The following is an 8,584-nucleotide window of genomic DNA, read 5'->3' as shown; positions in this document are numbered from 1 at the left end:
CCAAATCTTTGTGGGGAGTGTGGCTGTGGAATTTTAGGGGTTATCTTGTATCTTTATTAACTCCTTGATGAATTCATTTAGTTTCGGCTTTATGATTGCATCTAAATAAGTTGGTATGGTATTCTCTTTTAGTCATGAAGTATCTCCGTGGAAATTTCATGAGGATCCCACTAGTTTTCGTACCTTTGCCAATTTATATTGACAAAAAGGGGGAGAATCAATATGTAGTGTGATACTACAAATACATGTGGTTTACGGATCATTATGTAAGGGGGAGTGGTTTTCATGTTGAGATAAAGTATTGACTAAGGGGGAGTGATGAATATCATCATAGTATTGTTGTCAAAGTTGTGATATAATTGGACTTTGATGTTGTGTAATAATACTATGACATTGTACAACAATGATTCAGAGCATTTTGTTTTCTCATTGTTATAGCTATAGATCTTCAACAACTATGATGCTGAACTTACAACCTTTAGGATCATGGAGTACTTGGAAGTGACGAAGATTTCGAGTCGCGTTGAAGATGCCAAGGAGATCAAGCATGTGTATGGGAAGCTACAATTTTTATCTATTTTGGAATTCATATATATTGGTAGTTTTGTCACTAAAATTGACAAAGGGGGAGATTGTTAGAGCATTAATCGGTCGAACTCGCATACGTTGCTAAGCATGTTTGTCAATGTTAGTGATCAAAACTATAAGTGTAAGGACCCTCAAGCTCGTCAATGCTATTAGACTAGTCAAGAGATGTCTTAGCCGTTAATTACTCGATTAGTTTAACACGAACGTTAATTAATAGGGATTAATCTAACAACGATATAGTTACGAAACTAGTATCATTGAATAAGTATCGAAAAGTTACGTGGAATGAACTACTCGAACATGTCAATTGGATACCAGGTGAAGAAGTAATCATCAAATTCGTTTGAAGGGAATAATAGTCGTTTTGCACTTTAGCCTTGGCTGCTCGTATCAAGTTTTCGGGTGCCTTTAGCGTTTTGGTCGACCTTATCTCAATCGAGTAGATTAACTCGTTATTCTCTCTTTTTCTTCATTATTCTTTCTTCTTCTTTATCTCATTTATTCTCTTCTCCTCTGCTTGTGTGCCTGATGAAAGCGATTGATGTTGTCGAGATGATCTTGTGATGAGAAAGAACAAATTAAGTACAAGGTGTTGCTACTGGTGACGAAGCGGTGATTTACAAAGAGGATGGTAAAAGATTGAAGTAGTAAATCACAGAGAATCGAATTAGGGTTTCTGTGATTTAATTGGAGAATTCGATTAAGGGTGAATACTGAGGAGTTAGAAGATGGGTTTGTTCTTATTTGGTGTTTGATGGAAGCTATGATGTTGTTTGATGATTGAATCAGTGAGTTAGGGTTTCATGGAATTAAATTCAGTAGAGATGAAATTGATGTTTAAGAGGAATGATTGAAGACTGGGTTTAGTCGATTGAGGAGCGTGGTGAAGTTAATTAGATGTTGGAGCTGTTCTGAGGAAGAATTGAGGAAATAGGGTTTATGTGCTTCCCCAATTTTTGAATTAGGGTTTAGGATTTGAACTGATTTGGAGGTGATAGTTTTGAGTAGAGTGTTGAACTGAGTCAAAGCAAAGAAGAAGTTGGTTCGGCCGCTGGAGTCAACTGTTGGGGTGAAACCAAATTGAGGTAATTGTTTTCTCAGCAAACTTAGTTAAGAATTCATTCAAGTTTAATTATTGAGTTTATAAGTTGGTCTTTGAGCTACGAATTGAGATGGATGAATTAGTATTGCAAGAGTTGTAATTGTATTGGTGGTTTTGAATGAATGGCTTTTGAATATTTCAGTTGGGAGTGAGGTATAATTATAAATGGTTGTTGCAGATTAGGTTTGAGATTGTATTGCAGTTGAGTTTGAGATATAGTGTTGCTGTCAGTGATTCTGTTGTGCAGCTGAGTTTAGTTGTGGTGGTGATGATGTTGATGTTACAGGGGAGGAGATGTGTTTTGGTGGTGGTTCTGTAGTTGTTATTTTAATTCTGAATTGAAGTATGGTCTTGTGGGTGTTGATGATTCTAGGATGTTTAGATGATTAATGAATTGAGTTTAAGGAAGGTGCTGCTGCTGTTGTTGTTTGTTGTGGATCAATGAGAGATTTCAATAGATGGATATGAGTAAATGGAGTTATGTTTCTTGGTTGTTGCAGTGAAGAACTAGTAATGATGAAGCTGAGAATGGCAAGGCCATGAAGTGATATTGAGTTATAGAATTGTGGTGTTGAGAACTAGACATGATTGTGTTGTTTGAATTGAACTGAAGTTGATGTGGGTGTGGGTATGGATTTGGGTGTGATTGACTGGACTAGTGTCGTAGAATGGTGACTAGGTGGATTAGTATTGTAGTAGAACGCAGAAAGAATGAAGGCTTGGAACTGCAATCGCAGGTAAAGCTTAAATTACAGTTGTATATTGAATTATAGAATTCTGTTTAAGTGAAGAATTTATGTGATGTTGTAATGAATAGTTTTTGTATTGATCAAATGAATAGAATCAGGTTGTATTCTTGTAACTGCAATAGAATTAGGTTGTTAGTCAGCCCAGTCAGTTAAGCTGACTCAGTGCCTCTGTTTGAGTTGAATCGGCTTGACTCAGATCCGGCTCAGTGAGCAAAGACCTGACCTGACTTTGACCATAGCTGACCTGACCTTGACCGTTGACCATACTTTTGACTTCTTTTGACGACGTCGACTGTTAGTGACCGTCAGCGACTGTTCCTTGACCAAACGTTGACTGTTAGTTGACCCAGTTAGCCAGACCTTGTGTAGTGGGCCGAGGTTAGTGGACTTGGGCTTAGGCTTAGGGCTAGTGTTCCTATTTGATGAATTGGACCACTTATGGTCCGAATTAGCTTTTGGTTCATTCTACAAGTTGTAGATACTCATGAGTACTCCCTCCGTTCCATTTTAGATGATGTTTTAGGGTTATTTTCTTGTTCCATAATACTTGAAAGTTTTCATATATTCCCACAAAACTATCAATAATACCTAACACCTTGTCTTGAAACTATAAGTGTATTTTAAAATGCACTAATAACAATTAATGTTTGAAGACTTTTCGTATGGGTATAGTTGAAAAATCTTCATATCTCTCTCCATTTCTTAATGTACGTGAAAACTCCTAGAATGTCTTCTAAAGTGGAACGAAGGGAGTATTATCTAATGGACTTAGAACCAATAGATAGACTTGTATGAAATTATTATGAGCCTTGTGTGAGCCTTTTGGCTAGATTCTTAGAGTTCTTGTGTGATTAACAGTTAGTCTATTAACAACGATCGATTCAAAGGATGAACCAGTGGATTCGCGGATCTCGAGGTAGGCGTGGCTTATCAACAAAAGAGGTGGGAATACTTTTAACTCTTTTGAAACCATTGTTGTTTCTTTTACAAAAGTTTATGTTTAACAAACTCATGCATGTCAGTTGTGCATTTCATGCATTGTTTAGTTTGTATTATGATTGTTCTGTTGATTCTTTGAATCTTTCCTTGAATTGGAAAGGACCTGTAATGTTTTGTTGTCAATATGAATTGTTATAGGAAACGAGAATTTCCACGTGTGGTATATAAGATACACTCCTTCATTTATATCTACATGAATTCAGCTTTTATGCTTATTAGGTGTGGAACAACCCGGCATCAATATAGCTATGTAGGTGTGGGAAAACCCGGCATCACTAATATATATTGTTTGAAGAAGGAGTTTGTCCATATACATTGTTTGTGCATTTCCAGTGACTTGGTCACTTTGATATTTGGGAAAACATGAATTGTTTTCCAAATCTTGCTCATGATTTCTTTAAAGTTAAATGTTATTCCTGCTGGGCATCCCTTTTAGGGATGATGTGCTCACCCATTCCCACTTTCAGTTTCAGAGACAGATCAGAGTAGCGCAGCGAAAGCTTCAAGAGTCGAGTTCGCTAGTTGTTTAACTTCTGCTATGTTTATTATGTTGCATATTATATTTGTAAACCAAATGACTATTGTATATGTATAACTTGAGAGAAGTTATTGTGTATATATATTTCTGAGCGGGGCTAGTTTTTATAATAGTTTTCTTAATTGAACGATTAAGTATATGATTTAGATCCTTAGTGCATATTTATTAGTTAATCTCTTGGGTTAGTCAGCTAGGTGCTAGCTTTGGGGGCGCTACAATGTTGGTATCATAGCTCACTATTAGATCTTATATGGGAAACAATAGAATTAGCCAGTGCCAGTTGGCGAAATAAATTAGTTTAGAACTGGGTTGAGTTTGTGAGATAAATCTTAATCTCTAAAAACCATTAACAACTAAAAGATTTTTTTGGTGTATTAAATTTGTTTGCTTGTTTGTGTATATTTTTTTGAAGTAAAATTTTTTGGTGACACCAGTTATGATAGAAGTTTAGTGATTCGTTAATCTTAGTAAGTTAAGATTTTGTTAATCCAACACTGGGGAATAGTGAAGGTCGTGTTTTCTCTGTTCATAGGAAGGCATTGTTTGGCTCGGCCAACCTTGACAGGGCAACTGAATTCAGAGGTGACCGATCATAGACATTTAATATGATTTAAATCTTTTAGAAAACCGATAATTATAAACTCAATTAGAAAGATTCGTAGGAATCTCCCTTGTAATTGGAGACATGTATTTTATATAATAGAAATTAGTGTAAGAAACTTATATTTTCCAATTTGATAAAAAGAACCTAAAATCAACATAGTGAACCTAGAGCTACAAATTTTTAGATTTTAGTTGCAGAGCCATACATGTTTGTGCTTTGTTTTATGTTGTTTGCGCATAGACAAGAGACGAGACTATTCTATAAGGTGGGGAGTTTTTGAAGACCAGAAGGATGGTTTGATTTTCAGGACGAAAATGAATAAGGTGGGGAGAATGTAATGACCCTCAAGCTCGTCAACGCTATTAGACTAGTCAAGAGATGTCTTAGCCGTTAATTACTCGATTTGTAGGATCAGAAGCTCGCAGCAATAATGCTTCAGCGAAATTAACAACAACACAACACAACACAATAGCGTCGCAGAACAATTTCAGAAATGATATAATAAATGACGTCAGCTAGAATCATGAGAAAGATGTGAGAGTCCTGCGAAAATTAGAGAGTTTGCGAGATTAATATTTGTGAGGTTGCCAGAACGTCGCAAACCATATCCGAAAATAAAGGATATATTAGTTGTCATCCACTATGTATTTTCCTATAAATAGTCATTCAGTTGTAAAGGAAATGGGGAGATCTTTTTCTAATTGAGAAACAAGTAAATAGGAGAGAGAAAATCTAGAGTAGTGGTGGTTCTTGATTCCTTTATCTTTTCTTGTAAGATTGTTCAAAGATTCATCAATAAAATTAAGATTGTTCATCTAAAATGAGTTGAATGTTAATGAAATCTTGTGAGGGGTGTAGTGTAGGATTTCCTGCAACTACATAATGGCGCTAGAAACAGGGAAACGATTAAAGATTGAAGATTATTCTAGAAAAAATTGAAGATTAATATTGAGATTTGTGTAGATTTGGAGTGATTGATTAAGAATTTTACATAATCTCTTGCAATTCATTAATATTGAAGAGATGGCTAGAAGAAGAAGAAATACATCAGAACAACCAACTACTGTTAGAAGAAGTAAGAGAATTGCTGGAAGGGAAAGAAGTGAAATGGGAGAATCAACTAGAATGAGAAATAATGGAGAAAATCGAATTCAACCACCAGTTCAACAAACACTAATACAAAGAAGGAACACAGATTATGATAGGGTGAGTATACACACTTGGCAATCAAATTCAGCAGAAGAAGTAGAAGAAGAGCAACAAACCAGGATTCATAGACAGGTAGAGAGAAATCAAGAAGCAGATGAAGGAATAATTCATGGAGACGAGAAAATTGGAACGTTAGAAACGTTGAGACGAAGAATACACGAAGAAAGAAGAGCTGAGGCAGAAGAACGTGCGAATTTAACAAGGAAAAATCACGAATTGAGGATGGAAAATATGAGACTACAGAGTAGAAGATCAAGAAGTATTACAAAATCATATTCCAGATCGACTAGAAGAGAAATGAGGCGAAACTCACCCACAATTAATGCTGGAAACAATATTCAAGAAGAAATATCAAATCCTAATGAAGAATATCGCGAAAATGGAGAAAGAACAGATGATCGTTACGTCCCACAAAATGAAACTTTTGATGATAGGAAAAATGGTAGAAATCATGAGAATGGACAACGTCAGGGGCAAAATGATCAAGATGGCGAAGGAAATCAAGAGGAAGGAAGGAGAATTTTACATGAAAGAGAAACTCAAAGAAATCAACAAACGATTGAAGAAGAAATTGAAAGATGTTATGCTGAACAAGCACGTTTAACTTGCGAACGTGAAAGATTGAGAGCAGAAATAGAAGAACAAGAGTTTCAGGAAACAATTCGCCAGAACAATCACGACAACCGAGAAAGAAGACGAACACAAAATCGAAATAACGGTAATATCAATGAAGAGTATAATAGAATACATAGGATGGCTGAAAGACAACGAATGGAATTAATAAGAAATGAACAAAATCATAAAGAGGAATGGGGAGACCTGCGAGAATATGACCTAGCGAAATTATGATTGATTGATCATCACAATACTGATCCTCGTGTGAGCCTTTTGGCCTGCGAGAATCTGACCTAGCCTTTTGGTTCCTCATGAGTATTATCTAATGGACTTAGAACCAATAGATAGACTTGTATGAAATTATTATGAGCCTCGTGTGAGCCTTTTGGCTAGATTCTTAGAGTTCTTGTGTGATTAACAATTAGTCTATTAACAACGATCGATTCAAAGGATGAACCAGTGGATTCGCGGATCTCGAGGTAGGCGTGGCTTGTCAACAAAAGAGGTGGGAATACTTTTAACTCTTTTGAAACCATTGTTGTTTCTTTTACAAAAATTTATGTTTAACAAACTCATGCATTGTCAGTTGTGCATTTCATGCATTGTTTAGTTTGTATTATGATTGTTCTGTTGATTCTTTGAATCTTTCCATGAATTGGAAATGACCTGTAATGTTTTGTTGTCAATATTAATTGTTATGGGAAATGAGAATTTCCGCGTGTGTTATATAGGATACACTCCTTCATTTATATCTATATGAATTCAGCTTTTATGCTTATTAGGTGTGGAACAACCCGGCATCAATATAGCTATGTAGGTGTGGAAAAACCCGGCATCACTAATATATATTGTTTCAAGAAGGAGTTTGTCCATATACATTGTTTGTGCATTTCCAGTGACTTGGTCACTTTGAAGTTTGGGAAAACATGAATTGTTTTCCAAATCTTGCTCATGATTTCTTTAAAGTTAAATTTTATTCCTGTTGAGCACCCCTTTTAGGGATGATGTGCTCACCCATTCCCACTTTCAGTTTCAGAGACAGATCAGAGTAGCGCAGCGACAGCTTCAAGAGTCGAGTTCGCTAGTTGTTTAACTTCTGTTATGTTTATTATGTTGCATATTATATTTGTAATCCAAATGACTATTGTATATGTATCATTTGAGAGAAGTTCTTGTGTATATATATTTCTGAGCGGGGCTAGTTTTGGGTTAAGTTTTTATAGCAGTTTTCTTAATTGAACGATTAAGTATATGATTTAGATCCCTAGTGCCTCTTTATTAGTTAATCTCCTGGGTTAGTCAGATGCTAGCTTTGGGGGCGCTACAATAAGTCTTAATTTCTAGCCTATTTATAGATGTCTCGGACTAGGATATAGATAGTGTAGTTGAGCTTAGATCTCTCGGCGTTCATCTCTTGAAGACGAAGAACTACTAAGGGGAGCTTGTGGAACTTCTTCGACAAAAGGTATGTGGAGACTTGAACTCATCTATCACTTGGAAAGTCTATTTCTACTATCTCCTATATTGAGACGTAAGTCGTGTTACGATATAGTTTTCTCTATGCACATTTGAGATTTCGAGCTGAGTATATCTCGCTTACATATTTCTTGAAATATGTGTTGGTAAGCTTTCGCTTAGGCCAAGTTCATCTTATATCATGAGAAAATTTCCGAGTAACATCTTACATGGTTTATGTGATACAATCATTTGATGTAGGCTTGGAATGTTTCGATAATGATTATTTCAATATCTTGAAAATTGTTTTGATGCTAATAGTGTGTGAAAATGGCTATTGTCATTATAGAATAATGTTTCAATGATTGAAATAAAGAGTTGATAATGTAACCATCTTTGGATATAAGCATATACAGTGTGTTCGCACATTAGAATATAAATCCATAAACCGGGAACCAAGAGTATGCATATGTGTGTATACGAAATTGGTGAAGGAGACAAGATAAGTATGCGTACCCGTACGCATACTGGCAGAAGTTTTCGAACCGAAAATATCTGCTGAGTTTGGGAATTACAAACTCCTAAACTAGTTACCTTAAGTGTGCGTACCCGTACGCATACAGGTGGAAGTTTTCGAACCGAAAATTTCTGTTGAGTTTGGAAACTTAACAAACTCAAAATCCGGTTGCTTAAGTACGCATACCCATACGCATACTTAAGCTGGT

At 35.8% G+C, this 8,584-nt stretch overlaps 1 long non-coding RNA gene across 1 annotated transcript; it reads left to right on the top strand.

The window, feature by feature from the left end:
* Positions 1 to 1,068: 1,068 nt before the first annotated feature.
* LOC113274756 lies at positions 1,069 to 7,640 on the top strand. The gene is made up of 3 exons (XR_003323198.1): positions 1,069 to 2,427; positions 3,298 to 3,381; positions 7,435 to 7,640. It is a non-coding gene; the product is annotated as an uncharacterized LOC113274756 (long non-coding RNA).
* Positions 7,641 to 8,584: the final 944 nt, after the last annotated feature.

Source organism: Papaver somniferum, chromosome 4, assembly GCF_003573695.1.
Source record: "Papaver somniferum cultivar HN1 chromosome 4, ASM357369v1, whole genome shotgun sequence".
NCBI lineage: Eukaryota > Viridiplantae > Streptophyta > Magnoliopsida > Ranunculales > Papaveraceae > Papaver > Papaver somniferum.
This window is presented reverse-complemented; position numbering and strand designations above follow the sequence as displayed.